The 26,685-nt window shown below is 46.9% G+C and overlaps 1 long non-coding RNA gene and 1 pseudogene across 11 annotated transcripts; both read right to left on the minus strand.

Annotated features, from left to right (window-relative positions):
• Window positions 1–417: 417 nt before the first annotated feature.
• The window catches only part of LOC118383292 (WASH complex subunit 5-like), a 41,261-nt pseudogene continuing 14,993 nt past the window's right edge, over window positions 418–26,685 (minus strand).
• LOC127926512 (uncharacterized) lies at window positions 732–2,622 on the minus strand. 11 transcript variants are annotated; one of them, XR_008124312.1, is made up of 6 exons: window positions 2,248–2,335; window positions 1,740–2,180; window positions 1,504–1,583; window positions 1,385–1,464; window positions 953–1,032; window positions 732–755 (listed from the first exon to the last, which is right to left on the minus strand). It is a non-coding gene; the product is annotated as an uncharacterized LOC127926512 (long non-coding RNA). The 11 variants fall into 11 exon arrangements; XR_008124316.1 differs by lacking the exons at window positions 1,385–1,464; window positions 1,504–1,583 and having other exon boundaries at window positions 1,780–2,180; XR_008124315.1 differs by lacking the exons at window positions 1,385–1,464; window positions 1,504–1,583.

Consider the following 26,685-nt stretch of genomic DNA (forward strand, 5'->3'; position numbering starts at 1 on the left):
TCATGACTGGGTCTTGTTCACTGGGAGCCTAATGTTCCCTGGTCATCATCTCTGGGTCCTTTCAGGGAGGGAGCCTAATGTTCCCTGGTCATAATCTTCTGGGTCTGAAACTGTTCAGGGAGCCTAATGTTCCCTGGTCATCATCTCTGGGTCCTGTTCAGGGAGGGAGCCTAATGTTCCCTGGTCATCATCTCTGGGTCCTTTTCAGTGGGAGCCTAAATGTTCCCTGGTCATAATCTTTGGGTCCTTTTCAGGAGGGAGCCTAATGTTCCCTGGTCATAATGACTGAAACAGGGGAGGGACTTCCTGGATTTGTCTCAGTAATCATTTTATGTAAAAAAAAAAAAAAAGTTTTCCATTGTATAACCTAATGATCACAACCCTGGTAAGAATCCTTCCTGAGCTGTTGATACTTACCCACAATACCTTTGACGGGATTGACAGAGCTCAGCATGGCTTTAAAGACATCCACCATAGCCTTGTCTCTCAGGATGGTCTTCTGGAACACCGACAGGAAGTTCTAATGGAACCAAAACAAAAACCCCTGTCGTGTTACGGAACCTTGAAGGGGAAGCAACTAACAAACTGCACCACTTGAATGATTCTAAATTACAAATCAAATGTATTTATAAAGCTGATATCTCAAAGTGCTGTACAGAAACCCAGCCTAAAACCCCCAAACAGCAAGCAATGCAGGTGTACAGAAACGGTGGCTAGGAAAAACTCCCTAGAAAGGCCAGAACCTAGGAAGAAACCTAGAGAGGCAAGCAGGCTATGAGGTGGAGATTATAAACCTAGAAGGAACCAGGCTATGAGGGGTGGAGATTATAAACCTAGAGAGGAACCAGGCTATGAGGGGTGGAGAATATAAACCTAGAGAGGAACCAGGCTATGAGGGGTGGAGATTATAAACCTAGAGAGGAACCAGGCTATGAGGGTGGAGATTATAAACCTAGAGAGGAACCAGGCTATGAGGGGTGGAGATTATAAACCTAGAGAGGACCCAGGCTATGAGGGGTGGAGATTATAAACCTAGAGAGGAAGCAGGCTATGAGGGTGGAGATTATAAACCTAGAGAGGAACAGGCTATGAGGGGTGGAGATTATAAACCTAGAGAGGACCCAGGCTATGAGGGTGGAGATTATAAACCTAGAGAGGAAGCAGGCTATGAGGGTGGAGATTATAAACCTAGAGAGGAAGCAGGCTATGAGGGTGGAGATTATAAACCTAGAGAGGAACCAGGCTATGAGGGTGGAGATTATAAACCTAGAGAGGAACCAGGCTATGAGGGTGGAGATTATAAACCTAGAGAGGAACCAGGCTATGAGGGTGGAGATTATAAACCTAGAGAGGAAGCAGGCTATGAGGGGTGGAGATTATAAACCTAGAGAGGAACCAGGCTATGAGGGGTGGAGATTATAAACCTAGAGAGGAACCAGGCTATGAGGGGTGGAGATTATAAACCTAGAGAGGAACCAGGCTATGAGGGTGGAGATTATAAACCGAGAGAGGAACCAGGCTATGAGGGGTGGAGATTATAAACCTAGAGAGGAACCAGGCTATGAGGGGTGGAGATTATAAACCTAGAGAGGAACCAGGCTATGAGGGTGGAGATTATAAATAGAGAGGAACCAGGCTATGAGGGGTGGAGATTATAAACCTAGAGAGGAACCAGGCTATGAGGGTGGAGATTATAAACCCCAGAGAGGAACCAGGCTATGAGGGTGGAGATTATAAACCTAGAGAGGAACCAGGCTATGAGGGGTGGAGATTATAAACCTAGAGAGGAACCAGGCTATGAGGGGTGGAGATTATAAACCTAGAGAGGAACCAGGCTATGAGGGGTGGAGATTATAAACCTAGAGAGGACCCAGGCTATGAGGGGTGGAGATTATAAACCTAGAGAGGAACCAGGCTATGAGGGGTGGAGATTATAAACCTAGAGAGGAACCAGGCTATGAGGGGTGGAGATTATAAACCTAGAGAGGAACCAGGCTATGAGGGGTGGAGATTATAAACCTAGAGGAGGAACCAGGCTATGAGGGGTGGAGATTATAAACCTAGAGAGGAACCAGGCTATGAGGGGTGGAGATTATAAACCTAGAGAGGAACCAGGCTATGAGGGGTGGAGATTATAAACCTAGAGAGGAACCAGGCTATGAGGGGTGGAGATTATAAACCTAGAGAGGACCCAGGCTAGAGGGGTGGAGATTATAAACAAGGCTATGAGGGGTGGAGATTATAAACCTAGAGAGGAACCAGGCTATGAGGGGTGGAGATTATAAACCTAGAGGAGGAACCAGGCTATGAGGGGTGGAGATTATAAACCTAGAGAGGAACCAGGCTATGAGGGTGGAGATTATAAACCTAGAGAGGAACCAGGCTATGAGGGGTGGAGATTATAAACCTAGAGAGGAACCAGGCTATGAGGGTGGAGATTATAAACCTAGAGAGGAACCAGGCTATGAGGGTGGAGATTATAAACCTAGAGGAGGAACCAGGCTATGAGGGTGGAGATTATAAACCTAGAGAGGAACCAGGCTATGAGGGTGGAGATTATAAACCTAGAGAGGAACCAGGCTATGTGGGGTGGAGATTATAAACCTAGAGAGGAACCAGGCTATGAGGGGTGGAGATTATAAACCTGCACTATGAACCTTGGCTATGACGGGTGGGAGATTATAAACCAGAAGAGGAGGAACCAGGCTATGAGGGGTGGAGATTATAAACCTAGAGAGGAACCAGGCAGGGGTGGATATTATAAACCTAGAGAGGAACCAGGCTATGAGGGTGGAGATTATAAACCTAGAGGCTGGAACCAGGCTATGAGGGGTGGAGATTATAAACCCAGAGAGGAACCAGGCTATGAGGGGTGGAGAGGAAATCCTAGAGAGGAACCAGCGACTCCTGAGTGGGCCGGGAGATTATAAACCTAGAGAGGAACCAGGTGAGGGTGGAGATTATAAACCTAGAGAGGAACCAGGCTATGAGTGGGTGGATTATTCCCTAGGGTTGGAACCAGGCTGTGTGGAATTATAAACCAGGAACCAGGCTATGAGGGGTGATTATAAACCTAGAGAGGAAACTATGACTTTCAATTATCGAGAGGAGGAACCAGGCTTGAGGGGTGGAGATTATTAGAGGAGGAAAGGCTATCAAAGGGGTGGAGATTATAAACCTAAGAGAGGAACCAGGCTATGAGGGTGAGATTATAAAGTCAGAAGGAAACCAGGTTAAAAGAGGAACCAAAACGACAGTATCTGTGGAGATTAAAATATAACAACAGGCTCTGAGGGGTGGAGATTATAAACCGTGACTGTTTGAAGGAAAGGCTATGAGGGGTGGGATTATAAACCTAACCTGGTTAAATGAAAAAGGTTAACCTGGTTAGGAACCAGGCTATGAGGGTGAAAAGGTTAACCTGGTTAAGGAAAAGGCTATGAGGGTGGATTAAATGAAAAAGGTTAACCTGGTTAAATGAAAAAGGTATACTCTGAGTTAAACCTGAGGAAAAGGTTAACCTGGTTAAATGAAAAAGGTTAACCTGGTTAAATAGAAAGAGGTTAACCTGGTTAAATGAAAAAGGTTAACCTGGTTAAATGAAAAAGTTAACCTGGTTAAAATGAAAAACCTGATATTGACCTCAATAAATTGAAAAAGGTTAACCTGGTTAAATGAAAAGGTTAACCTGGTTAAATTAAAAAGGTTAACCTGGTTAAATTAAAAGGTTAACCTGGTTAAATGAAAAGGAAAAGGTTAACCTGGTTAAATTAAAAGGTTAACCTGGTTAAATGAAAAGGTTAACCTGGTTAAATTAAAAGGTTAACCTGGTTAAATTAAAGGTTAACCTGGTTAAATTAAAAGGTTAACCTGGTGAAATTAAAAAGGTTAACCTGGTGAAATTAAAAAGGTTAACCTGGTTAAATGAAAAAGGTTAAATAGTTGTTAGGACTGCGGAAGTACATTCCATCGCATCCTAACAGAGTAGTGTTGATAGGCTGGCAGGCTGGGTTTCACAACATAATATCACGTGACCTGCAGTTCCTTGACCATCATGAAGCAGAGCAGCCTGTCCAGCCCGTTGAGGCCGAAGGTCCCCAGGGTGTCCTGTATCTCAGAGAACAGACGGTTGTTGGTCACCTCCTGGTGGGTCTTCAGGTCGTACCAGGTGTTCAACTGGTCCATGTAACACGTCGCCCTGGGAAACACAGGTAACAGGTGAAGGCTTTGCATGAAGACATATTAAAAGCACTGAGAAGAGTATACCCCCAAAAAAACAGACTTCCTCTACCATGTTTACGCCATTAAAGAACACCAACGCTACCTTCCATAATTAAATCTTCAAATAGCCACCCTTTGTCTTGATGACTGTTGGGAAAAGCATTCCAGGTGAAGCTGGTTGAGAGAATGCCAAGAGTGTTTAAAGCTGTCATCAAGGCAAAAGGTGGCTATTACATTTTTTGTCAGGTTAGTATATGATTCCATGTGTTATTTCATAGTGTTGATGTCTTCACTATTATTCTACAATGTAGAAAATAGTTTTAAAAAATAAATAAATACCCTTGAATGAGTAGGTAGTGTAGATACAAGCTAACAGACTGATGCCACCAAGGTGACATGGAGAGAGATACCTACTTGGGGTCTGTGATGCGGAGGATCTCTCTACAGAGTCGTCCGATGAAGGTGGCCGACTCATCGACCGCGGGGAACTTGGGTATGGGGATATGGGTCGACTGGTAGACACTCTGCCAATCCTGGATCTAAGAAACACAAAGAGGTGAACATTAGCCGTTTAAATAGTACGTATATTATTGAAACCAGGGTGTTCTCCCAACCCTGTCTCTGGAGAGCTACTCTCCTGTAGGTTTTCAATCCAACCCCCAGATATAACTAACCTGATTCAACCAGCTAATATATGCTGTATATAGCCTCTGCTGTATATAGCCTCTCTACTGTATATAGCCTCTCTGTATATAGCCTCTCTGCTGTATATAGCCTCTCTGCTGTATATAGCCTCTCTACTGTATATAGCCTCTCTGCTGTATATAGCCTCTCTACTGTATATAGCCTCTCTGCTGTATATAGCCTCTCTCTGCTGTATATAGCCTCTGCTGTATATAGCCTCTCTGCTGTATATAGCCCCTCTGCTGTATATAGCCTCTCTACTGTATATAGCCTCTCTACTGTATATAGCCTCTCTACTGTATATAGCCTCTACTGCGTATATAGGTCCTCTACTGTATATAGCCTCTACTGTATATAGCCTCTACCGCTGTATAGAGCCCCTCTGCTGTATAGAGCCTCTCTACTGTATAGAGCCCCTCTACCGCGTATAGAGCCCCTCTACCGCGTATAGAGCCCCCTCTACCGCGTATAGAGCCCCTCTACCTGTATAGAGCCTCTACGTATAGAGCCCCTCTACCGAGTATAGAGCCCTCTACTGTATATAGCCCTCTACTGTATATAGCCCCTCTACTGTATAGAGCCCCCTCTACCGCGTATAGAGCCCCTCTACCGCGTATAGAGCCCCTCTACCGCGTATAGAGCCCCCTCTACCGCGTATAGAGCCCCTCTACCGCGTATAGAGCCCCTCTACCGCGTATAGAGCCCCTCTACTGTATAGAGGCCCTCTACTGTATAGAGCCTCCTATAGAGCCCCTCTACGCGTATAGAGCCCCTCTACCGCGTATAGAGCCCCTCTACCGCGTATAGAGCCCCTCTACCGCGTATAGAGCCCCTCTACCGCGTATAGAGCCCTCTACCGCGTATAGAGCCCCTCCCCCCTCTACCGCGTATAGAGCCCCTCTACGCGTATAGAGCCCCTCTACCGCGTATAGAGCCCCTCTACCGCGTATAGAGCCCCTCTACCGCGTATAGAGCCCCCTCTACGCGTATAGAGCCCCTCTACTGCCGTATAGAGCCCCCTCTACTGTATAGAGCCCCTCTACCGTATAGAGCCCCTCTACCGTATAGAGCCCCTCTACTGTATAGAGCCCTCTACTGTATTAGCCTCTTACTCATTTTCCACCATCATTTGCAAATAAATTCATAAAAAAATCCTACAATGTGATTTTCTGGATTTTTCTTCTCATTGTGTCTGTCATAGTTGAAGTCATGTGACTATATATATAGAAAGGGGATACGAGGAATCAACCAGACCCAGTGAGAAAGAGGTCATGTGACTATATATATAAAAAGGAGATACGAGGAATCAACCAGACCCAGTGAGAAAGAGGTCATGTGACATATATATAGAAAGGGGATACGAGGAATCAACCAGACCCACTGAGAAAGAGGTCATGTGACTATATATATAAAAAGGAGATACGAGGAATCAACCAGACCCACTGAGAAAGAGGTCATGTGACTATATATATATAAAGGGGATACAAGGAATCAACCAGACCCACTGAGAAAGAGGTCATGTGACCATATATATATAAAGGGGATACAAGGAATCAACCAGACCCACTGAGAAAGAGGTCATGTGACCATATATACAGAAAGGGGATACAAGGAATCAACCAGACCCACTGAGAAAGAGGTCATGTGAGTATATATATATAAAGGGGATACAAGGAATCAACCAGACCCAGTGAGAAAGAGGTCATGTGACTATATATATAGAAAGGGGATACAAGGAATCAACCAGACCCACTGAGAAAGAGGTCATGTGACCATATATATAGAAAGGGGATACGAGGAATCAACCAGACCCACTGAGAAAGAGGTCATGTGACTATATAGAAAGGGGATACAAGGAATCAACCAGACCCAGTGAGAAAGAGGTCATGTGACCATATATACAGAAAGGGGATACAAGGAATCAACCAGACCCACTGAGAAAGAGGTCATGTGAATATATATATATAAAGGGGATACAAGGAATCAACCAGACCCACTGAGAAAGAGGTCATGTGACTATATATATAGAAAGGGGATACGAGGAATCAACCAGACCCACTGAGAAAGAGGTCATGTGACTATATATATAGAAAGGGGATACGAGGAATCAACCAGACCCACTGAGAAAGAGGTCATGTGACCATATAAAAAGGTCAAACCTTGGTGCGTAGGAAGCTGTTACACTCCTGCTCCACGTTGTAGTTGATGACGAGAGACCTCCTCCTGCCAGATCTTCAGGCCGTAGATGGAGACGTAATCCTGGATGTACTCAAAGGACCGGTAGAATCCATCCATGGTGGCCGCCATCTCCTTCAGCTTCGGCATCAACTCACTGGTCTGTACCAGGTGATGAGAAATTACATTAATATTCTGTAACACTCCTTCAGCTTCGGCATCAACTCACTGGTCTGTACCAGGTGATGAGAAATGACATTAATATTCTGTAACACTCCTTCAGCATCAACTCACTGGTCTGTACCAGGTGATGAGAAATGACATTAATATTCTGTAACACTCCTTCGGCATCAACTCACTGGTCTGTACCAGGTGATGAGAAATGACATTAATATTCTGTAACACTCCTTCAGCTTCGGCATCAACTCACTGGTCTGTACCAGGTGATGAGAAATTACATTAATATTCTGAAGAAGAAGTACTTTGTGTAGAGCGTAGGCTACTATCTCACCTTAGCCTTGGGGTTATAGATAAGTCCTTTGTGTAGAGCGTAGGCTACTATCTCACCTTAGCCTTGGGGTTATAGATAAGTCCTTTGTGTAGAGCGTAGGCTACTATCTCACCTTAGCCTTGGGGTTATAGATAAGTCCTTTGTGTAGAGCGTAGGCTACTATCTCACCTTAGCCTTGGGGTTATAGATAGTCCTTTGTGTAGAGCGTAGGCTACTCTTCTCACCAACTCCTTCCTGATACCATCTTCCAGGAGCTGCTTGGGATCCACCTGAAGACACGACATTTAAATAAGGTAAGACTAATGCATTTAGACACATTTTCTCAAACATAAACATATATTTTTATTTTATTTAATCTTTATTTAACTAGGCGAAGTCAGTTAAGAACAAATTCTTATTTTACAATGAAGGCCTATCGGGAACAGTGGGTTAACTGCCTTGTTCAGGGCAGAATGACAGATTTTTACCTTGTCAGCTCGGGGTCCGATCTACCAACCTTTCGATTACTAGTCCAACGCTCTAACCACTAGGCTACCTGCCGTCAATATATCTAAAAACAACAGTTGCAAAAAACAGTTTTAATTTAAAAACGGACCTTGATGATTCCAACCAGCGTCGTCTTCATCATCAGAATCCCTTCAGTAAAGATGGAGATGGCGTGGGTGAGTTTGGCAACCTGTGAGAAAATCAGGAACAAAATAAAAAGTCCTGGATGTTCAGCTGTAGAAAACCCGCTGCCTCTCACAGGACGCTGCCTCTCACAGGACGCTGCCTCTCACAGAACGCTGCCTCTCACAGGACGCTGCCTCTCACAGGACGCTGCCTCTCACAGGACGCTGCCTCTCACAGGACGCTGCCTCTCACAGGACGCTGCCTCTCACAGGACGCTGCCTCTCACAGGACGCTGCCTCTCACAGAACGCTGCCTCTCACAGAACGCGCTGCCTCTCACAGAACGCTGCCTCTCACAGAACGCTGCCTCTCACAGAACGCTGCCTCTCACAGAACGCTGCCTCTCACAGAACGCTGCCTCTCACAGAACGCTGCCTCTCACAGAACGCTGCCTCTCACAGAACGCTGCCTCTCACAGAACGCTGCCTCTCACAGAACGCTGCCTCTCACAGAACGCTGCCTCTCACAGAACGCTGTTCCTTTGAGCCAGAGAGGAACGGTTGGGGAGACTCAGTGAGCATCTGCTCCCTCTGCTGAGTTAGGGGCCAGGAACCAGGGAAACTCTGGCTCCTAGTTAGTCACTACTATAGGTCCTAGTTATAGTCACTACTATAGGTCCTAGTTATACTATCAGGTCCTAGTTATAGTCACTACTATAGGTCCTAGTTATACTATATAGGTCCTAGTTATAGTCACTACTATAGGTCCTAGTTATAGTCACTACTATAGGTCCTAGTTATACTACTATAGGTCCTAGTTATAGTCACTACTATAGGTCCTAGTTATACTATAGGTCCTAGTTATAGTCACTACTATAGGTCCTAGTTATACTATAGGTCCTAGTTATAGTCACTACTATAGGTCCTAGTTTATAGTTATAGTCACTACTATAGGTCCTAGTTATACTATAGGTCCTAGTTATAGTCACTACTATAGGTCCTAGTTATACTATAGGTCCTAGTTATAGTCACTACTATAGGTCCTAGTTATACTATAGGTCCTAGTTATAGTCACTACTATAGGTCCTAGTTATACTATAGGTCCTAGTTATAGTCACTACTATAGGTCCTAGTTATACTATAGGTCCTAGTTATAGTCACTACTATAGGTCCTAGTTATACTATAGGTCCTAGTTATAGTCACTACTATAGGTCCTAGTTATACTATAGGTCCTAGTTATAGTCACTACTATAGGTCCTAGTTATACTATAGGTCCTAGTTATAGTCACTACTATAGGTCCTAGTTATACTATAGGTCCTAGTTATAGTCACTACTATAGGTCCTAGTTATACTATAGGTCCTAGTTATAGTCACTACTATAGGTCCTAGTTATACTATAGGTCCTAGTTATAGTCACTACTATAGGTCCTAGTTATACTATAGGTCCTAGTTATAGTCACTACTATAGGTCCTAGTTATACTATAGGTCCTAGTTATAGTCACTACTATAGGTCCTAGTTATACTATAGGTCCTAGTTATAGTCACTACTATAGGTCCTAGTTATACTATAGGTCCTAGTTATAGTCACTACTATAGGTCCTAGTTATAGTCACTACTATAGGTCCTAGTTATAGTCACTACTATAGGTCCTAGTTATACTAACTACTATAGGTCCTAGTTATACTATAGGTCCTAGTTATACTATAGGTCCTAGTTATACTATAGGTCCTAGTTATAGTCACTACTATAGGTCCTAGTTATAGTCACTACTATAGGTCCTAGTTATAGTCACTACTATAGGTCCTAGTTATAGTCACTACTATAGGTCCTAGTTATACTATAGGTCCTAGTTATAGTATAGGTCCTAGTTATACTATAGGTCCTAGTTATACTATAGGTCCTAGTTATACTATAGGTCCTAGTTATAGTCACTACTATAGGTCCTAGTTATACTATAGGTCCTAGTTATAGTCACTACTATAGGTCCTAGTTATAGTCACTACTATAGGTCCTAGTTATAGTCACTACTATAGGTCCTAGTTATAGTCACTACTATAGGTCCTAGTTATAGTCACTACTATAGGTCCTAGTTATAGTCACTACTATAGGTCCTAGTTATAGTCACTACTATAGGTCCTAGTTATAGTCACTACTATAGGTCCTAGTTATAGTCACTACTATAGGTCCTAGTTATAGTCACTACTATAGGTCCTAGTTATAGTCACTACTATAGGTCCTAGTTATAGTCACTACTATAGGTCCTAGTTATAGTCACTACTATAGGTCCTAGTTATAGTCACTACTATAGGTCCTAGTTATAGTCACTACTATAGGTCCTAGTTATAGTCACTACTATAGGTCCTAGTTATAGTCACTACTATAGGTCCTAGTTATAGTATAGGTCCTAGTTATAGTCACTACTATAGGTCCTAGTTATAGTCACTACATCTGCCATTTAGCAGATACTTTTATACAAAGACCCTAACAGTCATGTGTGCATACATTTTTCTATTGGGAGGCCCCAGCGGGAATCAAACCCGCAACCTTTGTCATCGCAAGCGCCATGCTCTTCCGACACACAGAGACCATAAGCCGTCTCTAAAACGACCTCTGACCTCGTAGCGAGCCCCCAGCTGGGCGTAGTCCTTCAGCTTGTCCTTGTCCAGTCTGGTGGGAACCTCCACGATGGCATGGATCTGCAGCTTGATGATCTTAGCCAAGGAGGTGAACATGCTCTCGGGGATGATCTGTAACACCTAGTGGAGAGTAGAGGAGACAACATGCTCTCAGGGATGATCTGTAACACCTAGTGAAGAGTAGAGGAGACAACATGCTCTCAGGGATGATCTGTAACACCTAGTGGAGAGTAGAGGAGACAACGTGCTCTCAGGGATGATCTGTAACACCTAGTCTGAGTAGGAGACAACATGCTCTCAGGGATGATCTGTAACACCTAGTGGAGAGTAGAGGAGACAACATGCTCTCAGGGATGATCTGTAACACCTGGTGGAAGTAGAGGAGACAACATGCTCTCAGGGATGATCTGTAACACCTAGTGGAGAGTGGAGGAAACAACATGCTCTCAGGGATGATCTGTAACACCTAGTGGAAGTAGAGGGAGACAACGTGCTCTCTGGGATGATCTGTAACACCTAGTGGAGAGTAGAGGAGACAACATGCTCTCAGGGATTATCTGTAACACCTAGTGGAGAGTAGAGAGACAACATGCTCTCAGGGATGATCTGTAACACCTAGTGGAGAGTAGAGGAGACAACATGCTCTCAGGGATGATCTGTAACACCTAGTGGAGAGTAGAGGAGACAACGTGCTCTCAGGGATGATCTGTAACACCTAGTGGAGAGTAGAGGAGACAACATGCTCTCAGGGATGATCTGTAACACCTAGTGGAGAGTAGAGGAGACAACATGCTCTCAGGGATGATCTGTAAAACCTAGTGGAGAGTAGAGACGGGATGATCTGTAACACCTAGTGGAGAGTAGAGGAGACAACATGCTCTCAGGGATGATCTGTAACACCTAGTGGAGAGTAGAGGAGACAACGTGCTCTCAGGGATGATCTGTAACACCTAGTGGAGAGTAGAGGAGACAACGTGCTCTCAGGGATGATCTGTAACACCTAGTGGAGAGTAGAGGAGACAACATGCTCTCAGGGATGATCTGTAGCACCTAGTGGAAGTAGAGGAGACAACGTGCTCTCAGGGATGATCTGTAACACCTAGTGGAGAGTAGAGGAGACAACGTGCTCTCAGGGATGATCTGTAACACCTAGTGGAGAGTAGAGGAGACAACATGCTCTGAGGGATGATCTGTAACACCTAGTGGAGAGTAGAGGAGACAACATGCTCTCAGGGATGATCTGTAACACCTAGTGGAGAGTAGAGGAGACAACATGCTCTCAGGGATGATCTGTAACACCTAGTGGAGAGTAGAGGAACAACGTGCTCTCAGGGATGATCTGTAACACCTAGTGGAGAGTAGAGGAGACAACATGCTCTCAGGGATGATCTGTAACACCTAGTGGAGAGTAGAGGAGACAACATGCTCTCAGGGATGATCTGTAACACCTAGTGGAAGTAGAGGAGACAACGTGCTCTCAGGGATGATCTGTAACACCTAGTGGAGAGTAGAGGAGACAACGTGCTCTCAGGGATGATCTGTAACACCTAGTGGAGAGTAGAGGAGACAACGTGCTCTCAGGGATGATCTGTAACACCTAGTGGAGAGTAGAGGAGACAACATGCTCTGAGGGATGATCTGTAACACCTAGTGGAGAGTAGAGGAGACAACATGCTCTCAGGGATGATCTGTAACACCTAGTGGAGAGTAGAGGAAACAACGTGCTCTCAGGGATGATCTGTAACACCTAGTGGAGAGTAGAGGAGACAACATGCTCTCAGGGATGATCTGTAACACCTAGTGGAGAGTAGAGGAGACAACGTGCTCTCAGGGATGATCTGTAACACCTAGTGGAGAGTAGAGGAGACAACGTGCTCTCGGGGATGATCTGTAACACCTAGTGGAGAGTAGAGGAGACAACGTGCTCTCGGGATGATCTGTAACACCTAGTGGAGAGTAGAGGAGACAACATGCTCTCGTGCTCTCAGGGATGATCTGTAACACCTAGTGGAGAGTAGAGGAGACAACGTGCTCTCAGGGATGATCTGTAACACCTAGTGGAGAGTAGAGGAGACAACATGCTCTCAGGGATGATCTGTAACACCTAGTGGAGAGTAGAGAGACAACATGCTCTCTGGGATGATGATCTGTAGAGGGTTGGGTTAGGGAGTAAGGGGTCAGAGCAGGGACTGGGGGTAGGGACTGGGGGTAAGAGAGTAGAGACCGGGGCTGGGGTAGAGAGTAGAGACTAGGGGCTGGGGGTAGAGAGTAGAGACTAGGGGCTGGGGGTAGAGAGTAGAGACTAGGGGTAGAAAGTAGAGACTAGGGGTAGAGAGTAGAGACTAGAGACTAGAGACTAGGGGGCTGGGGTAGAGAGTAGAGACTAGGGTGCTGGGGGTAGAGACTAGAGCAGAGACTAGGGGCTGGGGGTAGAGAGTAGAGACTAGGGGACTGGGGGTAGAGAGTAGAGACTAGGGGCTGGGGGTAGAGTAGAGACTAGGGGCTGGGGGTAGAGAGTAGAGACTAGGGGCTGGGGGTAGAGAGTAGAGACTAGGGGCTGGGGGTAGAGAGTAGAGACTAGGGGCTGGGGGTAGAGAGTAGAGACTAGGGGCTGGGGATAGAGAGTAGAGACTAGGGGCTGGGGTAGAGTAGAGACTAGGGGCTGGGGGCAGAGAGTAGAGACTAGGGGCTGGGGTAGAGAGTAGAGACTAGGGGCTGGGGGTAGAGAGTAGAGACTAGCGGCTGGGGGTAGAGAGCTAGAGACTAGCGGCTGGGGGTAGAGACTAGGGGCTGGTGGTAGAGAGTAGAGACTAGGGGCTGGGGGTAGAGAGTAGAGACTAGGGGACTGGGGGTAGAGAGTAGAGACTAGGGGTAGAAAGTAGAGACTATGGGACTGGGGGTAGAGAGTAGAGACTAGGGGTAGAGAGTAGAGACTAGGGGCTGGGGGTAGAGAGTAGAGACTAGGGGCTGGGGTAGAGAGTAGAGACTAGGGGGCAGAGAGTAGAGACTAGGGGCTGGGGGTAGAGAGTAGAGACTAGGGGCTGGGGGTAGAGAGTAGAGACCAGGGGCTAGAGGTAGAGAGTAGAGACTAGGGGGCTGGGGGTAGAGAGTAGAGACTAGGGGCTGGGAGTAGAGAGTAGAGACTAGGGGATGGGGGTAGAGAGTAGAGACTAGGGGATGGGGGTAGAGAGTAGAGACTAGGGGCTGGGGTAGAGTAGAGACTAGGGGGCTGGGGTAGAGTAGAGACTAGGGGCTGCGGGTAGAGAGTAGAGACTAGGGGCTGGGGGTAGGGGCTGGGGGTAGAGAGTAGAGACTAGGGGCTGGGGGTAGAGAGTAGAGACTAGGGGCTGGGAGTAGAGAGTAGAGACTAGGGGGCTGGGGATAGAGAGTAGAGACTAGGGGGCTGGGGGTAGAGAGTAGAGACTAGGGGGCTGGGAGTAGAGAGTAGAGACTAGGGGGCTGGGGGCAGAGACTAGGGGGCTGGGGGTAGAGAGTAGAGACTAGTGGCTGGGGGTAGAGAGTAGAGACTAGGGGGCTGGGGGTAGAGAGTAGAGACTAGGGGCTGGGGTAGAGAGTAGAGACCAGGGGCTAGAGGTAGAAGTAGAGACTAGGGGGCTGGGGTAGAGAGAGTAGAGACTAGGGGCTGGGAGTAGAGAGTAGAGACTAGGGGGCTGGGGTAGAGAGTAGAGACTAGGAGGCTGGGGTAGAGAGTAGAGACTAGGAGGCTGGGGGTAGAGACTAGGGGCTGCGGGTAGAGAGTAGAGACTAGGGAGCTGGGGGTAGAGAGTAGAGACTAGGGGCTGGGGGTAGAGAGTAGAGACTAGGGGGCTGGGGGTAGAGAGTAGCGACTAGGGGGCTGGGGGTAGAGAGTAGAGACTAGGGGACTGGGGGTAGAAAGTAGAGACTAGGGGGCTGGGGTAGAGAGTAGAGACTAGGGGGCTGGGGGTAGAGAGTAGAGACTAGGGGCTGGGGTAGAGAGTAGAGACTAGGGGGCTGGGGATAGAGAGTAGAGACTAGGGGCTGCGGGTAGAGAGTAGAGACTAGGGGGCTGCGGGTAGAGAGTAGAGACTAGGGGGCTGCGGGTAGAGAGTAGAGACTAGGGGCTGGGGGTAGAGAGTAGAGACTAGGGGGCTGGGGGTAGAGAGTAGAGACTAGGGGGCTGGGAGTAGAGAGTAGAGACTAGGGGGCTGGGGATAGAGAGTAGAGACTAGGGGGCTGGGGGTAGAGAGTAGAGACTAGGGGGCTGGGGGCAGAGAGTAGAGACTAGGGGGCTGGGGGTAGAGAGTAGAGACTAGGGGGCTGGGGGTAGAGAGTAGAGACTAGGGGCTGGGGGTAGAGAGTAGAGACCAGGGGCTAGAGGTAGAGAGTAGAGACTAGGGGGCTGGGGTTAGAGAGTAGAGACTAGGGGCTGGGAGTAGAGAGTAGAGACTAGGGGGATGGGGGTAGAGAGTAGAGACTAGGGGCTGGGGGTAGAGAGTAGAGACTAGGGGCTGGGGGTAGAGAGTAGAGACTAGGGGGCTGGGGGTAGAGAGTAGAGACTAGGGGCTGGGGGTAGAGAGTAGAGACTAGGGGCTGGGGTAGAGAGTAGAGACTAGGGGGCTGGGGGTAGAGAGTAGAGACTAGGGGGCTGGGAGTAGAGAGTAGAGACTAGGGGGCTGGGGATAGAGAGTAGAGACTAGGGGGCTGGGGGTAGAGAGTAGAGACTAGGGGGCTGGGGTAGAGAGTAGAGACTAGGGGGCTGGGGGTAGAGAGTAGAGACTAGGAGGCTGGGGGTAGAAGACTAGGGGGCTGCGGGTAGAGAGTAGAGACTAGGGGGCTGGGGGTAGAGAGTAGAGACTAGAGGGCTGGGGGTAGAGAGTAGCGACTAGGGGGCTGGGGGTAGAGAGTAGCGACTAGGGGGCTGGGGGTAGAGAGTAGAGACTAGGGGGCTGGGGGTAGAGAGTAGAGACTAGGGGGCTGGGAGTAGAGAGTAGAGACTAGGGGGCTGGGGATAGAGATTAGAGACTAGGGGGCTGGGGGTAGAGACAAGGGGGCTGGGGGTAGAGATTAGAGACTACGTGCTCCGGGATCATACCTTTCTGACGTAGGTCACCAGTTCCCCGGAGTAGAACTGAGAGACACTGAGCAGATCTGGACTGTTGGCCTGGTTGATACGCAGCAGAGGCAGGTCCAACGCAGACGCCAACTGGAAACACGGATCAATAACAACACGCGTTACAGACCGCATGTTTTCAAACAGGAAATACCCTTTTTCCCTTGTTTACGGGATGAACCTGTGTACTCTACGAAATGTACTGTTTGTGTCCGAGTAGTGAATGGTTGACCTTTAGGAAGGTTGCTCGTAGTTTGGTCACCATGGATGGGTTCACTCTGATACTCTCCTGCATGATGGACGTGAAGCTGGGAAAACAACCAGAGAAAAACATTCCAAATGGAAAATGTATATATTTCGTATTTGACCAGGTTAGTCTCCCTGGGTTCTTATCTGACCAGGTTAGTCTCCCTGGGTTCTTATTCGACCAGGTTAGTCTCCCTGGGTTCTTATCTGACCAGGTTAGTCTCCCTGGGTTCTTATTTGACCAGGTTAGTCTCCCTGGGTTCTTATGCAGGTTAGTCTCCCTGGGTTCTTATTTGACCAGGTTAGTCTCCCTTTCTTATTTGACCAGGTTGATCTCCCTGGGTTCTTATTTGCAGGTTAGTCTCCCTGGGTTCTTATTTGACCAGGTTAGTCTCCCTGGGTTAGTCTCCCTGGGTTCTTATCTGACCAGGTTAGTCTCACTGTTCTGCATGGTGACCAGGAGTCTCCCTGGGTTCTTATATGACCAGGTTAGTCTCACTGGGTTAGTCTCACTGGGTTCTTATAGGTTAGTCTCACTGGGTTCTTATTTGACCAGGTTAGTCTCCCTGGGTTCTTGATTTGACCAGGTTAGTCTCCCTGGGCAGTCTCCTGGGTTCTTATTTAACCCAGGTTAGTCTCACTGGGTTCTATATTTGACCAGGACAGTCTCACTGGGTTGTCTCCCTGGGTTAGTCTCACTGGGTTCTTATTTGACCAGGTTAGTCTCACTGGGTTCATATTTCATGGTGATCAGGACCATTCATAACCCATTTATAACCCACAAATAACCCATTTATAACCCCTACCTGTCTATGATCTGCCATGCGTAGGACAGGTCTCCTACTATCTGCATGGTGATCAGGACCATTCATAACCCACAAATAACCCATTTATAACCCCTACCTGTCTATGATCTGCCATGCGTAGGACAGGTCTCCTACTATCTGCATGGTGATCAGGACCATTCATAACCCATTCATAACCCATTTATAACCCATTTATAACCACTACCTGTCTATGATCTGCCATGCGTAGGACAGGTCTCCTACTGTCTGCATGGTGATCAGGACCATACATAACCCATTCATAACCCATTCATAACCCCTACATGTCTATGATCTGCCATGCATAGGACAGGTCTCCTACTATCTGCATGGTGATCAGGACCATTCATAACCCATTCATAACCCATTTATAACCCATTTATAACCACTACCTGTCTATGATCTGCCATGCGTAGGACAGGTCTCCTACTGTCTGCATGGTGATCAGGACCATACATAACCCATTCATAACCCATTCATAACCCCTACATGTCTATGATCTGCCATGCATAGGACAGGTCTCCTACTATCTGCATGGTGATCAGGACCATTCATAACCCATTCATAACCCCTACCTGTCTATGATCTGCCATGCATAGGACAGGTCTCCTACTATCTGCATGGTGATCAGGACCATTCATAACCCATTTATAACCCCTACCTGTCTATGATCTGCCATGCGTAGGACAGGTCTCCTACTATCTGCATGGTGATCAGGACCATTCATAACCCCTACCTGTCTATGATCTGCCATGCGTAGGACAGGTCTCCTACTATCTGCATGGTGATCAGGACCATTTATAACCCCTACCTGTCTATGATCTGCCATGCATAGGACAGGTCTCCTACTGTCTGCATGGTGATCAGGACCATTACATAACCCATTTATAACCACTACCTGTCTATGATCTGCCATGCATAGGACAGGTCTCCTACTATCTGCATGGTGATCAGGACCATACATAACCCATTCATAACCCATTTATAACCCATTTATAACCCCTACCTGTCTATGATCTGCCATGCGTAGGACAGGTCTCCTACTATCTGCATGGTGATCAGGACCATACATAACCCATTCATAACCCCTACCTGTCTATGATCTGCCATGCATAGGACAGGTCTCCTACTATCTGCATGGTGATCAGGACCATTTATAACCCATTTATAACCCCTACCTGTCTATGATCTGCCATGCGTAGGACAGGTCTCCTACTATCTGCATGGTGATCAGGACCATTTATAACCCATTTATAACCCCTACCTGTCTATGATCTGCCATGCGTAGGACAGGTCTCCTACTGTCTGCATGGTGATCAGGACCATTCATAACCCCTACCTGTCTATGATCTGCCATGCATAGGACAGGTCTCCTACTATCTGCATGGTGATCAGAACCTCCTCCTTGATGTTGATGGTCCTGATCATCTGGTGAAGGAACTTCCTGGTGTCAGCCAGGAACTGACACACCTGCAGGTTGGACTCCAACTGGTGGAACTCTTGAACCTGAGCACAGGTAAAAAAAGAGGACAAGAAGTCAGTTTTTATTGGTAAGGAGAGGACAGGAAGTCAGGGTGCATAGGTAAGGAGAGGACAGGAAATCAGGGTTCATAGGTAAGGAGAGGACAGGAAATCAGGGTTCATAGGTAAGGAGAGGACAGGAAATCAGGGTTTATAGGTAAGGAGAGGAAGTCAGGGTTTATAGGTAAGGAGAGGACAGGAAGTCAGGGTATATTGGTAAGGAGAGGACAGGAAGTCAGTGTTTACAGGTAAGGAGAGGACAGGAAGTCAGGGTTTATAGGTAAGAGAGTGGACAGGAAGTCAGGGTTTTAGGTAAAGGAGAGGACAGGAAGTCAGGGTTTTATAGTAAGGAGAACCTGTTTCCACACAGGAAATCAAGTCTCTTATAAGGAGAGGATGAAAGTCAGGGTTACCATAGGTAGAATGAACATGAGAAAGTTTTGCTTTTCACTGAAAAGTTACAACAGGAAATAGGGTTTTTTGGACAAAGCTGCATCATTGTATATCAAATCGAAGGGATACAAATCAGGGTCTAAGAGAGTTACCATGTATCAGGGTTTATGTAACATCACTGTGTTACCCATGTAACGGTCATTAAGAGTGTTACCATGTAACGGTCACTAAGAGTGTTACCATGAAACGGTCACTAAGAGTGTTACCATGTAACGGTCACTAAGAGTGTTACCATGTAACGGTCACTAAGAGTGTTACCATGTAACGGTCACTAAGAGTGTTACCATGTAACGGTCACTAATCAGTGTTACCATGTAATATAATGATCATGTAATGGTCACTAAGAGTGTTGCCATGTAACGGTCACTAAGAGTGTTACCATGTAGCGGTCACTAAGAGTGTTACCATGTACGGTCAGAAGAGTGTTACCATGTAATGGTCACTAAGAGTGTTACCATGTAACGGTCACTAAGAGTGTTACCATGTAACGGTCACTGAGAGTGTTACCATGTAACGGTCACTAAGAGTGTTACCATGTAACGGTCACTAAGAGTGTTACCATGTAACGGTCAGTAAGAGTGTTACCATGTAACTAAGAGTGTTCATGTAAGAGTGTTACCATGTAACGGTCAGTAAGAGTGTTACCATGTAACGGTCACTAAGAGTGTTACCATGTAACAGGTCACTAAGAGTGTTACCATGTAACGGTCACTAAGAGTGTTACCATGTAATATAATGATCATGTAGCGGTCACTAAGAGTGTTACCATGTAATACTAGAGTGACCATGTAACGGTCACTAAGAGTGTTACCATGTAACGGTCACTAAGAGTGTTACCATGTAATATAATGACCATGTAATGGTCACTAAGAGTGTTACCATGTAATATAATGTTACCATGTAATGGTCACTAAGAGTGTTACCATGTAACGGTCACTAAGAGTGTTACCATGTAACGGTCACTAAGAGTGTTACCATGTAACGGTCACTAAGAGTGTTACCATGTAATATAATGATCATGTAATGGTCACTAAGAGTGTTACCATGTAATATAATGATCATGTAATGGTCACTAAGAGTGTTACCATGTAATATAATGATCATGTAACGGTCACTAATAGTGTTACCGTGTAACGGTCACTAAGAGTGTAACCCAGAGATAACATAACTGTAGTCTTGTTCCCGTTCTAGTCGTTGTTGTTTGCGGTGAATTTCCCAGCCTCACCTCTACGAGGGCCTGTATCAGCTGAACGGTCTTCCTGCCTGCCGCGGTGGAGTCCTCGTAGTTCAGAGACTCGATCTGCGGTTCGAGATCTACCCTGAACCATGCCTGCAGGTTCTCTGTCCAACACAACAACAACCGCGTCAACAACCACATCAACATCTAGCTAAGCGTTTAGAGTGGAAGTATGGCATAGTGAGATCAGTGTTACCATGTAACAGGAATAAGTATGGTACAGTGAGCCATCAACAGGAATAAGTACGGAACAGTGAACCTGCAACAGGAATAAGTATGGTAGTGAGCCTGCATCAGGAATAACGGTCACAGTGAGCCATCAACAGGAATAAGTACCATGTACAGTGAGCCATCAACAGGAATAAGTATGGTACAGTGAGCCTGTCACAGGAATAAGTATGGTACAGTGAGCCATGCAACAGGAATAAGTATGGTACAGTGAGCCTGCAACAGGAATAAGTATGGTACAGTGAGCCTGCAACAGGAATGTATGGTACAGTGAGCCTGCAACAGGAATAAGTATGGTACAGTGAGCCTGCAACAGGAATAAGTATGGTACAGTGAGCCATCAACAGGAATAAGTACGGTACAGTGAGTCATCAACAGGAATAAGTATGGTACAGTGAGCCATCAACAGAAATAAGCCATCAACAGGAATAAGTATGGTACAGTGAGCCATCAACAGAAATAAGTATGGTACAGTGAGCCTGCAACAGGAATAAGTATGGTACAGTGAGCCTGCAACAGGAATAAGTATGGTACAGTGAACCTGCAACAGGAATAAGTATGGTACAGTGAGCCTGCAACAGGAATAAGTATGGTACAGTGAGCCTGCAACAGGAATAAGTATGGTACAGTGAGCCTGCAACAGGAATAAGTATGGTACAGTGAGCCTGCAACAGGAATAAGTATGGTACAGTGAGCCATCAACAGGAATAAGTACGGTACAGTGAGTCATCAACAGGAATAAGTATGGTACAGTGAGCCATCAACAGAAATAAGCCATCAACAGGAATAAGTATGGTACAGTGAGCCATCAACAGAAATAAGTATGGTACAGTGAGCCTGCAACAGGAATAAGTATGGTACAGTGAGCCTGCAACAGGAATAAGTATGGTACAGTGAACCTGCAACAGGAATAAGTATGGTACAGTGAGCCTGCAACAGGAATAAGTACGGTACAGTGAGCCTGCAACAGGAATAAGTATGGTAGTGAGCCTGCATCAGGAATAAGTACGGTACAGTGAGCCATCAACAGGAATAAGTACGGTACAGTGAGCCTGCAACAGGAATAAGTACGGTACAGTGAGCCTGCAACAGGAATAAGTACGGTACAGTGAGCCTGCAACAGGAATAAGTATGGTACAGTGAGCCTGCAACAGGAATAAGTATGGTACAGTGAGCCTGCAACAGGAATAAGTATGGTACAGTGAGCCTGCAACAGGAATAAGCATGGTACAGTGAGCCTGCAACAGGAATAAGTATGGTACAGTGAGCCTGCAACAGGAATAAGTATGGTACAGTGAGCCTGCAACAGGAATAAGTATGGTACAGTGAGCCTGCAACAGGAATAAGTACGGTACAGTGAGCCTGAAACAGGAATAAGTATGGTACAGTGAGCCTGCATCAGGAATAAGTATGGTACAGTGAGCCTGCAACAGGAATAAGTATGGTACAGTGAGCCTGAAACAGGAATAAGTATGGTACAGTGAGCCTGCAACAGGAATAAGTATGGTACAGTGAGCCTGAATCAGGAATAAGTATGGTACAGTGAGCCATCAACAGGAATAAGTATGGTACAGTGAGCCTGCAACAGGAATAAGTATGGTACAGTGAGCCTGCAACAGGAATAAGTATATGGTACAGTGAGCCTCAACAGGAATAAGTATGGGACAGTGAGCCTGCAACAGGAATAAGTATGGTACAGTGAGCCTGCAACAGGAATAGCTATGGTACAGTGAGCCTGCAAGCTTTTAAGAACATGTACACTGACTACACAAAACATTAGGAACACCTTCCTAATATTGAGGCACCCCCTTTTCCCTCAGAACAGCCTCAGTTTGCCGGGGCCAAGGACTCCACAAAGGTGCCGAAGGCGTTCAAAGGGATGTTGGACCAGTGAGCCAATGCTTCCCTCCAGGAATGTTGACTCCAATGCTTCCCACCGATTGGGTGGTGGACCATGTTGAGCCAATGCTTCAGGACCGATTGGGTGTTGGACCATGTTGACAGGAATGCTTCCCACCGATTGGGTGGTGGACCATGTTGACTCCAATGCTTCCCTCCGATTGGGTTGTGGACCATGTTGACTCCAATGCTTCCCTCCGATTGGGTGAGACCATGTTGACAGGAATGCTTCCCCTCCGATTGGGTGGTGAGCCCAACAGGAATCAATGCTTCCCACAGTGGCCTGCAACAGGACCATGTTGACTAAATGCTTCCCTCCGGGGTGGTGGACATGTGAGCCAATGCCCAGGAATAAGTATGGACCAGTTGAGCCTGCAACAGGAATGGGTGGTGGACCAGTGAGCCTGCTTCCCAGGATTGGGTATGGACCATGTTGAGCCAATGCACAGGATTGGGTATGGACCATGTGAGCTCCAATGCTTCCCAAGAGCTTGGTACATGTGAGCCAATGCTTCCCAGGATTAGCTATGGACCATGTTGAGCCCAATGCTTCCCAGGATTAAGTATGGACATGTTGACTGCCAATGCTTCCCTCCGACAGTGGTGCACCATGTTGACTCATATGCTTCCCTCCGAATTGGGTGGAACCAGTATTGTACAGTGAGCCTCCAGGAATAAGTATGGTACCAGTTGAGCCAATGTTCCCACAGGAATAGCTATGGTACCAGTGAGCCACAAGCTTTTAATGGGCATGGACCACTGACTCACAATGCTTAGAACCCTTCCTAATTGGGTTGGACCCATGTTGACTCCAATGCTTCCTCCGATTGTGGTGGACCATGTTGACTCCAATGCTTCTCACCGATTGGGTGGTGGACCATGTTGACTCCAATGCTTCCCTCCGATGGTGGACCATGTTGACTCCAATGCTTCCCACCGATTGGGTGGTGGACCATGTTGACTCCAATGCTTCCCACCGATTGGGTGGTGGACCATGTTGACTCCAATGCTTCCCACCGATTGGGTGGTGGACCATGTTGACTCCAATGCTTCCCTCCGATTGGGTGGTGGACCATGTTGACTCCAATGCTTCTCACCGATTGGGTGGTGGACCATGTTGACTCCAATGCTTCCCACCGATTGGGTGGTGGACCATGTTGACTCCAATGCTTCCCACCGATTGGGTGGTGGACCAGTCTTGATACACACGGGAAACTGTTGAGTGTGGAAAAACCCAGCAGCGTTGCAGTTCTTGACACAAACCGGGGCGCCTGTCACCTACTACCATACCCCGTTCAAAAGGCATTTAAATCCTTCTTTAACCCGTCTCCCCCCCTTCATTTACACTGATTGAAGAGGATTTAACAAGTGACATCAATAAGGGATCATATCTTTCACCTGGATTCACCTGGTGAGTCTCATGGAAAGAGCAGGTGTTCCTTGCTTTGTCCAATCAGTGTACAGTATACCTTCACATATCAACCGATTGAAGTGATTTAACAGAAGTGACATAAGAATAAGGAGTCCAGATCTTTCACCTGGTAATTATGGTGTGTTTTAATGGAAAGAGCAGGTAATTATGGTGTGTTTTTGTCAACTCAGCTGTACAGTATAACACATATCAACTAGCAGCTGTGGTTTATGTGTGTTTTAATGTGACTAGCAGCTGTGGTAATTATGGTGTGTTTTCATGTCGAACTACCAGCTGTGGTAATTATGGTGTGTTTTAATGTGAACTACCAGCTGTGTAATTATGGTGTGTTTTAATGTCGAACTACCAGCTGTGGTAATTATGTGTGTTTTAATGTCGAACTAGCAGCTGTGGTAATTATGGTGTGTTTTAATGTCGAACTACCAGCTGTGGTAATTACGTGTGTTTTAATGTCGAACTACCAGCTGTGGTAATTATGTGTGTTTCGATGCCGTAGCTAGTTCCGCTATCATCCATCTCACCATTCTTCTCCACTCTGGTTAGAGGCTTGACCCCAGAGAAGACCTCAGCCAGCTCGGTCATCCTCTCAGATCCCTCAGCTCTATAACTCTCCCATTTCAGCTGCTTCTCTGACAGCATCTTCTTGAACATCTGAGAGGGAAAATAAACAGGGGGGGACAGATGGTGAATTCACCATTTATATTCAGAGACCCAACATGTGTTTTTATTTTATTGTGTAATTACAACTTGACATATATGATACGGTTCAGACTCACCTCTTTGAGGGTGAACTCAAACTGGGCGGTGTCTAGGAGAACCTGGAACAGGATCTTGGGGTTGTACTTGGAGTCGTTGATCACCTGGTCTTTGATCTGGCGCAGACGCTTGTTGTTGGGATCATAGGCTGCAAGAAGAAAAGACAACACAGTTTAGTTTAGCGCCTGGCGGGATATAGGAGCGCCTGGCGGGATATAGGAGCGCCTGGCGGGATATAGGAGCGCCTGGCGGATATAGGAGCGCCTGGCGTGATATAGGAGCGCCTGGCGTGATATAGGAGCGCCTGGCGTGATATAGGAGCGCCTGGCGTGATATAGGAGCGCCTGGCGGGATATAGGAGCGCCTGGCGTGATATAGGAGCGCCTGGCGGGATATAGGAGCGCCTGGCGGGATATAGGAGCGCCTGGCGGGATATAGGAGCGCCTGGCGGGATATACCCGAGGCGCCTGGCACGGGATATAGCGCCAGAGGTTCAGCGCCTGGCACGATATAGGAGCACCAGAGGTTCAGCCCGACACGGGATACCAGAGGTTCAGCCCTGGCACGATTACACCCGAGGTTCAGCCCTGACACGATTACACCCGAGGTTCAGCCTGACACAGGAGCGCCTGGAGGTTCAGCGCCTGGCGTGCTACTGGAGGTTCTGTCTGATATGATGCTACTGGAGGTTCTGCACCTGGCATAGGATATAGGAGCGCCTGGCACTTTATAGAGCACCTGGCAGATATAGGAGCGCCTGGAGGATATAGGATGCGCCTGCATAGGAGCGCCTGAACCGTGATATAGGAGCCTTTATGGATGCTTCATGAGCGCCTGGCGTGGATATAGAGCACCTGGATGGAATTTAGGAGCGCCTGGCTTATAGAACGCCTATGGATATAGGAGCGCCTTTATGGATGCTTATGAACCCTGGCGGATATAGGAATATGATATGAACCCTTCATGATATGAACCCTTCATGGATGCTTCCTGAACGCCTGGCGTGGATGCACGAGGAGCGCCTTTATGGATGCTTCATAGGAGCCCATGGATGCTTATGAACCTGGATGCTTCAGCCCTGGACGTGATATGAACGCCTGGCGCTTCATGAGCCCTGGCGACGCTTAGAGAACGCCTGGCGTCATAGGAGCCCTTTATGGACGCTTCATGAACCCATGGATGCTTAGGAACACCTGGCGGACGCTTCATGAACCTTATGGATAGTTCAGCACCTTTATGGACGCTTCATGAACCCTTTACAGATGCTTCATGCCTGGCGTGACATAATGAACCCTTTATGGAGGTTCTGAACCCTTCATGGATGCTTCCTGAACCCTTCATAGAGCTTCCTGAACCCTTTATGGATGCTCAGCCCTGAACTCTTCATGGATGCTTCCTGAACCCCAGAGGCCTTCATGGATGCTTCTGAGCCCTTTATGGATGATTACTGAACCCGAGGTTTATGGATGCTTCCTGAAGGTTTATGGATGCCTCCTGAATTTTACTGGAGGTTCTGTCTGAACGATTACTGGGTTCTTCTGGATATGATGCTTCCTGAACCCTTTATGGATGTTTTGAACCCTTTATGGATGCTTCCCTGAACCCTTTATGGATGCTTCCTGAACCCTTCATAAGGAATATGGATGCTTCCTGAACCCTTCATGGATGCTTCCTGAACCCTTTATGGATGCTTCCTGAACCCTTTATGGATGCTTCCTGAACCCTTTATGGATGCTTTGAACCCTGGACGCTTCATGAACCCTTGAACCCTTTATGGATGCTTCATGAACCCTTTATGGATGCTTCCTGAACCCTTTATGGATGCTTCATGAACCCTTCATGGATGCTTCCTGAACCCTTTATGGATGCTTCCTGAACCCTTTATGGATGCTTTGAACCCTTTATGGACGCTTCCTGAACCCTTTATGGATGCGCTTCATGAACCCTTTATGGATGCTTCATGAACCCTTTATGGATGCTTCCTGAACCCTTTATGGATGCTTCCTGAACCCTGAACCCTTTATGGATGCTTCCAGAACCCTTTATGGATGCTTCCAGAACCCTTAAATGGATGCTTCCAGAACCCTTAAATGGATGCTTCCAGAACCCTTAAATGGATGCTTCATGAACCCTTAAATGGATGCTTCATGAACCCTT

This window comes from Oncorhynchus keta, unplaced genomic scaffold, assembly GCF_023373465.1.
Source record: "Oncorhynchus keta strain PuntledgeMale-10-30-2019 unplaced genomic scaffold, Oket_V2 Un_contig_7687_pilon_pilon, whole genome shotgun sequence".
NCBI lineage: Eukaryota > Metazoa > Chordata > Actinopteri > Salmoniformes > Salmonidae > Oncorhynchus > Oncorhynchus keta.